Genomic DNA, 7,635 nt, shown 5'->3' on the forward strand with positions numbered 1-7,635 from the left:
AGTTTTCCGTCGCTAATTAACGTTTTTCTTGTATTAGAAATTAGCGATGGAAAAATGTCGTCGCTAATCAGTGACGGATTCGCAATGAAAAACTTTTCGTCGCTAAGTTGCAACGGAGTTTGAGACATAATTTTTCCGTCACGAATCCGTCGCTAAGTAGCGACAAATTAGCGATGAAAGTTTTTTCTTCGCGAATTAGAGACAGATTCATGACAGAATTTTTTTAGTCGCTAATTCTAAAAATCATTCGAATGTTAGTGACGGATAGTTTTCTCTAACAAATCCATCGCAAATGTGCGACAAAAAAATTTCGTCGTAAATTTTCGTCGCTAATTAGCATTTTTCTTGTAGTGGTAATTTAAAAACTTTAAAAATTAATATCCTTGTGTAAGTAGGTCTTGTTCGGGTCGGGTCTTACCAGGCCCTGATTCTAAACTGGGGTCTAAAAGTTAGACCCAAACTCGACCCAATCTAATTCAGTTCTAGATCTTGTTTGAATTTCTCAATATGAACGAATCATTTCAACTTGAGATAAAAAGACCTCAGTTACATATCATATTCAAAATCGGGTTCTGGTTTTAATAGTGGGTCGGTTTCAAAGGGTTCAGTTCACATATAAAACGGGTATGGGTATATAATCAGTTTGGGTTCAGGTACAAAACAAGTTCGAGTCTGGGTCAGTCCAAGAATAAAACAGTTTCGGGTACATAATCGTTCAGTTTTGAGTCAGTTCGGTTTTACATTATGTGAAAGCATTTGAGTTTGATATAAATCCAGGGTTAGGTCCAAACAGGTATGGGTCTTCATTTATAATACCCAATGCCTGACCCATTTTCGTTATGGGTCTGCGTTTTGGAACCCACCTGAACTTATGGTCTATTAAAATTAGTTCGGGTCGGGTATACCTGACCCAATTACACCGAGTCGTATTTTTCAAAAAAATTATGCTGCTTGCGACGAGCCATGGTTCGTATACGTGTCTTTGTGACAGAAATTGCTTCTTTTTCATCTTCTCCGTTGGCTTGTTCTCGCCTTCTTGGTTTCCTCCTAACGCGAGGATAGACGGGCTTGATTCGAGATTGAAGGGTAGGCCGGCGTTCGCAGTACCGAAATCCATCTCACCTTTATATCGACGTTGGTGTTTTCCTCCCCTCATTCTGGCTCCTTTTTTCTACGACTTGTGCTAAATTGCTAAGTTTCACAAAGAAGGGTAACGCAAGATAGAAATCGTGAATACCCATTTCAATTTCACAGTTGTTTGTATATGAAACACCCATGTTGGTGTTGGTGAAAATCGATTGATGATGAAATCAAACGATTTTGGTATTCAATCGTAGAAGGAATTCCCTTTCCTGGTGTCGGCCAACATCTCTGTTTATTATAGGAGGAAACTGCTAATTTTGGTTCTCTGTTTCCATCTGTAATTGGAGAAGAGATTTCTGTTTTTTTTGGTTTTTTTAGTTTATATAAAATGCTCATTGTTGGTATTACTTAACATCACTTGTTGAGTAGAGGAAAGCAGTTTTGATCTTTAATTTGACACCAGATGAATTGGTTCATGGTTAATTTGTATGGTTTGTCTCTGGGAAGTGCAAGAAAGTATTTATGGTGTTTGGTTTCACTTTCTTTTAGTTTTCAGAATTTGTTTTTCTGAGTTCTACATGAAGATAGTTAACTCAAGTAGATTCATGGGGTTATTATATCTTTTATGTGCATGGTTTTGAAGTATTCAGTCAATCGCATGAATCTAATTATGAACTAAGTATTTGAATACTTAAAGTGCCAAGCATGGTTAAGGGTGAAATGTGCAGCAATGAATGAATGCTCTGGGGCATGGACGTGGGCAGTTTTCAATGCAACATGTTGTGCAGCAAAAAACTGTCAAAACTTAACAACAGCTATTTCATATAAATTTGATGACTAAATCTTCTTCTTAATTACTTAGTATCTGCAGTTTTGACTTGCTGTAAACCTATAAAAAGAAAACAAAAATCTTCTTGATTAGATTATGTGCTTAAAATATAATGTAGGGCTGGATGTTAGATTTTCAAAGAATGAAGAAGTTGATTCTGTTGCTGGAAAATTGAGATATGGCATCTTAAAATCTACTTTTTTAGGAATTATTAAACTACAATCTCGGCCAATAACGAACATCTAGATCTTCACAGACGCAAGACTTATGCAACTCCTAGATATACATGCTTTGTCTGTCACTAGGTAAGCGCAATCTGATGCAATTGGGAATGGTGGCAACGACCTCCATGACACAACCTATAGACACTAACATGGACTATGATATGATACATACATCGGATACAAATTCATGATTTATGAAAATCAGGGTGTGAGCACACGCACACTCACACTCACACTCACACTCACACTCACACTCACACTCACACTCACACGCACACTCACACTCACACTCACACTCACACTCACACTCACACTCACACTCACACTCACACTCACATGCACACACACACACACACACAACACACACACACCATCTTTATACATATAGTAATGACAGGGTGCTCCAGGCACATGTACTCGCTTATTTTACTCTTGATTTGTTGGCATCAATGACTAAATGGGGTGATCAGAACTAACTAATTAAAGGGGGATACAGATAGAATGCTTTTAGAGTTACTTATTCCTTTTACATTCTATTAGAGATTAAAGTAGCAAAACAAAAAAATCACTATATTTATTCCACTGCATGGGGATCTGTGGCCTTCCTTTTGTAGATTAGGCAGGGCTGATTTGTTGGTTTTACTTCAGACATCGGAAAGGGTACTGGAGGGGCGCAGATCAGGTTATGCTGAACATGAGCGTTTTTGCTCATGTTGACATCGTGGCCGTCTGTTTGCATTTTGGATGAATGCCACGTGGTTTTGTTGACTTTTGAGCTTTTTAAAATGCAAATCGGATGGCCACGATGTCAGCATGAGAAAAAACGCTCATGTTCAGCATGACCTGATCCGCTTCTGTACTGGAGCACTCAGGCACAAATGTGCAGTCAACTTGTTAGTGGAAGCTTTTTTCTATGATATCACATCCTGCCCATATTTCCCAATAAGTAGGCCCATGTTTGTGATATAGAATGATACATCTGCCATTCATATTGAATGGTTGGATATAGCAGAAGTGCAATAATATAAATTGTGTGGGCATAAAAATGGGAATTCATGAAGATATGACTGATGGCGGCCATTCAAGTGGATGTCTTGACAATGACATATGATGGTCCAAAATCTAGAGAATTTACTAACCATATGGTTTCAAATCATGAAAGAGTATGCTATATCTAATTAGTTGATAAAATTGGATTTTGATATGATATGTTCTAAACAAATTATGAGCTGAAGTCACATTTCAGATCGCTAAAAAGATACAAAATAAGGAGTGCGTGTCAAAAATGCCTCATTTCTTATGTATCTAGACTGCTTTAATATTTAACATGACTGCTGTTCAAATAATGAATATTTTTGGAGCCTCTTGCTTACTTTAGTAGCAATACAAACACCATGTATTATGTCACTAGAAAGCGCAGATTCAGTGAAATCATTGATGAGGTATGCATCAAAAAGTATGCTTAACCTGGATCCAGTGTACTGAAAGAGGAAGGGACTGACCATGTCTAACTGCTTTCTATTGAAGATGGTTATATTGGTGTATGAGATATAGCAGAAATTTTCCAAAGGAAAAAAAATCAAGTCACGCTCAAGAGAAGAATGCAAGGGTCACAATAGTGTTGGTGTGGTGAAATACACAGAAGGTTCATGAAGGGATAATATGAAATTCTTTCTCCATTTTCGAATCATCGTTTGTTGGTTAGTAGAATTTTCATAAAAAAGCAGAAGCTTCTACACTGAAGATGATTTCTTTATGATCATCTACCATCTTCTTGGATTTTTAATTTTTTTTTGTTATTACATAACCTTCTTAAAACTTGATTACTTTGTCTTATTAGCAATCAAGTACATTTTGAGTATAAAATGCTTTAAGTTGAGATTAATGTTTGGAAGTAGAGGTCAACATCATCGTGTTTGTGCACGACACATTTATGGAATGAGAAAGTGAGCACCAATCTTGGGGTTTATTCAAGGGTGGAAAAAATCCTTTCTTAAGAACTGTGATAATTGGTGGTTCTTGGAATATGAATGACAGTTTTCCTCCACTCAAACCGATCTCTGGTTTATATTTTTCATGCTTGAAATGCTTAAAACATCTTAGGTACTTTGCTGTCATTCAGTTGAGAATAATATCTGTTGACTCAGCCTGTCTTTCCTGCAGAGTATCTGATTGGCCTCAAATGATACTTCCTACAGCTTTCAAGAATAGAGGCGGTGGACCTGCTTTCTTTTTTTTATGGATTCAAGGAATGCAGGTATTTAAAATCACTAAAGATGTTAACTCTGTTTCTTTAATACTTTTTTATATGTATCAACATCAAAACATGTAACTTGGGATATGCTTACCTAAATCACTACTATATGCTTGATCATTTATGGATTGGAAGTTGGGTTTGAGCTGTCTGATTTGCTGAACCTACTCTTGGACCAGTGACGTTGCCTTTCACATTTGAACATACAATTATTTTATATCTTATTGCAGTTATAAACAAATATATGGCTTAAGCCTTAAAGTTATTGGTGCCCTGAGAGAAGTTGAAATAAAACAAGTATAAAAGACAAACTGGATCAGTATGGACTAGTAATTAGTGATTAAATTATCTTGTAAGATATTCATTTCATTTGCTTTGATCAACTGTGAGCCATTCATAGCAAAATCATTATCCAAAAGTTTCCTTCCTTTTTAATCAGTAGCCCTGGCTTTTTTCTAAATGCTCCTCAAGATGCTGTGTAATCTTCTATACATGTATTTTCTTTAACCTAGGTTTTCTTCATGCCTGTTAGGGTTCATCTATTTCCTATACCAGTTGCCATGTCACAGTTGACCATCATATCTCCACTGATGAATCGATTAGAAACTAGAAAATCAAGTTACATATCAAAGAAGTGAGGAGCTTCATACATATGGACAATAATTAATAATATGGTCCATAATGTGACTGTGGCATATGTTAAGAGCATGCTTCTAGTAATCTATTTGTTGTAGTGTGTTTAACTGAGGAAGCAGTGATGACTGGTGGAAGAATACACGCATGGTTCCAGTGATATCTTGGGCTTTATTTAACAGACAGTGGGTGTCGTCTCCTTGTTCACGCAGATGTCAGTACATGATATATTGAGGTTAACCTATAGCTTGCAATCTGTGGCAAATATTATTAAAGAATGAATGCAGATTTAAACTGTTATGGATTTCGAACACTAGACGAAAATAATGACATTGAGTTAGGAAAACTAAGCAAATGACATATGTGGCTTTGGTTCTAGAACAGAGGCCACATACACACACTCGTGTATATATAGTGATAGGTCTTTCCAGGTGGTTGTATCCACTTACCTATTGATTTGTTGGCATCCAATGACTAACTTGTGTGGTTAGAAATTACTAATAAAAGGGACATACAAGTAGAGTGCTTTTAGGCTTGTTCTTTTACTTGAGACTAACATAGTAAAACCAAAAACCCAAAAAAAAAACAGTACATTTATTTCACTTGCACGGGTTTGACATGAATCTAATCTAGGCCCACTTTTATTATGTACTCGTGATTTGGATAAATTTACTGCTACATAAAAATTAACTGTTGAAAACTTTCCTAAACTCTTTAATAGATGTAGAAGTGGTTTTCTAAATTTTACATTGACTCCTATATTTGCACCACTTAACAATTTTGTAGAAATTCAGGCCCTCTACAATGATTAGATCCAAATTGATTTAGCAATTAGCACCTATTATATAAATTTATGAATACATAAATGCAAATATAAAATAAATAAATCATATATATATATATATATATATATGTTTCTACCATAGTTACTGGAAGCTTCTTCGTACATGGGAATGCTCACTTCAGAAGTGGGAAACTCTTCACTTCCCCGAAAGGAGGGGAAGCTTTGGGAAACCTGATTCTGAAATATGGGAAACTCGATTCTCTATAGTGGGAAGCCTGCTTCCTTTTTGTTTCTCAAATCAATTCCCTTTTATTTCCTTAATGTTTCCCTCTCGCTTCTCACTCGCTTTTCTCTCACTTTTTATGTTTTTCATATTAGAACATTATAATTTTTTTATAACAAACTTGCATGTTGGTTTTATCTCATTTTATATTTGTATTCACGGCATATCTTAATTGCTTATGCTTGTGCTTTATATTGCTTTCTATGTGCTTCTTTTTCATTTTTCATGCACTTGTATGATCACTTCACAACTGTATCTCGCTTTCGCTTTATACCATTTTTTAACACTCGCTTCCCCACTTCCGCTTCACGCATCGCTTCTCGTATCCATTTCGTTTCCTGGTAACCTTGGTTTCTACATATGTATGTATGTGTGTGACCACAACATAAGAGATACCCCTAGCTGAATCAGATACAAGGTGCCATGAAATTATTGACGGCCTCCTTTGTTTCTTTTTCCATTAATCACATTTATGTTAGTGGGTTCTTGTTGGGACTTGGTTGTTTTTTTCCATTGCAGGACGTGAGGTGCTGACACTAGACACTCTGAAGAAATGCTCAATAATCCACTTCTTCCAAAAAGTACGATGGTCGGGATCTCCACTAGTGAACTAAGCACACTGAACATGTCTAGCATAAAGAGGACCATGGACAATCTGACGCATGAATTTGAGTATGCAAGCGAGAAGCTCAGTCCACTTAGTGAGGTCGGTTATCCTTTGGCTGTAAATGTTGGGGATTATTCCAATGTTATGAAAACAAGCCTGACCTGATGCCATATATGCTTTAACATCCTATCTTCTTCCTTGGGCCTACTTGGAAAACATTTTGCTTATACATATGTTCTTTCATTCATTGAAGATAGATGTGCATGAATAGAAAAGGTATCTAAGTGCTACAGAAAGTAAGTTTTGATGTAAAAATCAATTAATAATTGCTGACTTTCCTGGAGTAGTCTATGCCTCGGTACATAAGGAATGAGAGTGGATCAGGTCAGGTGTCTCTCTGATGATGGTATGAAGGGCATCCAAACATCCGTCTTTTATCTTTGCTTTCAACCGTACATTTTGGTGTGTTCTAGATGCCATACAGCTAGAGCATCAAAACTGAGAAAATTACTGGGACCCATCTAGGAGGTAAGCTATCCATTGAAGGTGTTTGAAATGCCATTGATCGCATGAATGAATAGCATCAGAGGGATCCCTGACGGATTTCCATTAGGGTTAGCCTGACCTGACCCACTTAGGGATAGAATAGGCAGGTCTTCTTTGTTGGTGTTGCCAAAAAATCTCCGAACATTGAAAATGGGCAGGTATTCAAGCACTCACAACCACAATTATGCAGTCACCTTGTTAGTGGAAACTTTTATTCTATGATGTCTAATCTTTTGCATATTGCTCCAAATCTTTCCCAATAACTAGGCCCATATTTGTGATATACATCGACATATTTCGCGTCCAGATGTATGGTTGGATATAGCATTGTCTAACAAAAGTGTGTTTTTTGTGGGCATAAAGGTGGGATTTGATTGTGACATGACGGATGG

General features: G+C 36.6%; 1 long non-coding RNA gene across 1 annotated transcript; it reads left to right on the forward strand.

The window, feature by feature from the left end:
• The first annotated feature begins 1,010 nt into the window (after window positions 1-1,010).
• On the forward strand, window positions 1,011-6,969 carry LOC149819883 (uncharacterized). Its single transcript, XR_016426341.1, has 3 exons — window positions 1,011-1,134; window positions 4,300-4,393; window positions 6,610-6,969. It is a non-coding gene; the product is annotated as an uncharacterized LOC149819883 (long non-coding RNA).
• The last annotated feature ends 666 nt before the right edge of the window (window positions 6,970-7,635 follow it).

Source organism: Nuphar pumila, chromosome 12, assembly GCF_984573655.1.
Source record: "Nuphar pumila chromosome 12, dmNupPumi1.hap1.1, whole genome shotgun sequence".
In the NCBI taxonomy this organism is placed as follows: domain Eukaryota; kingdom Viridiplantae; phylum Streptophyta; class Magnoliopsida; order Nymphaeales; family Nymphaeaceae; genus Nuphar; species Nuphar pumila.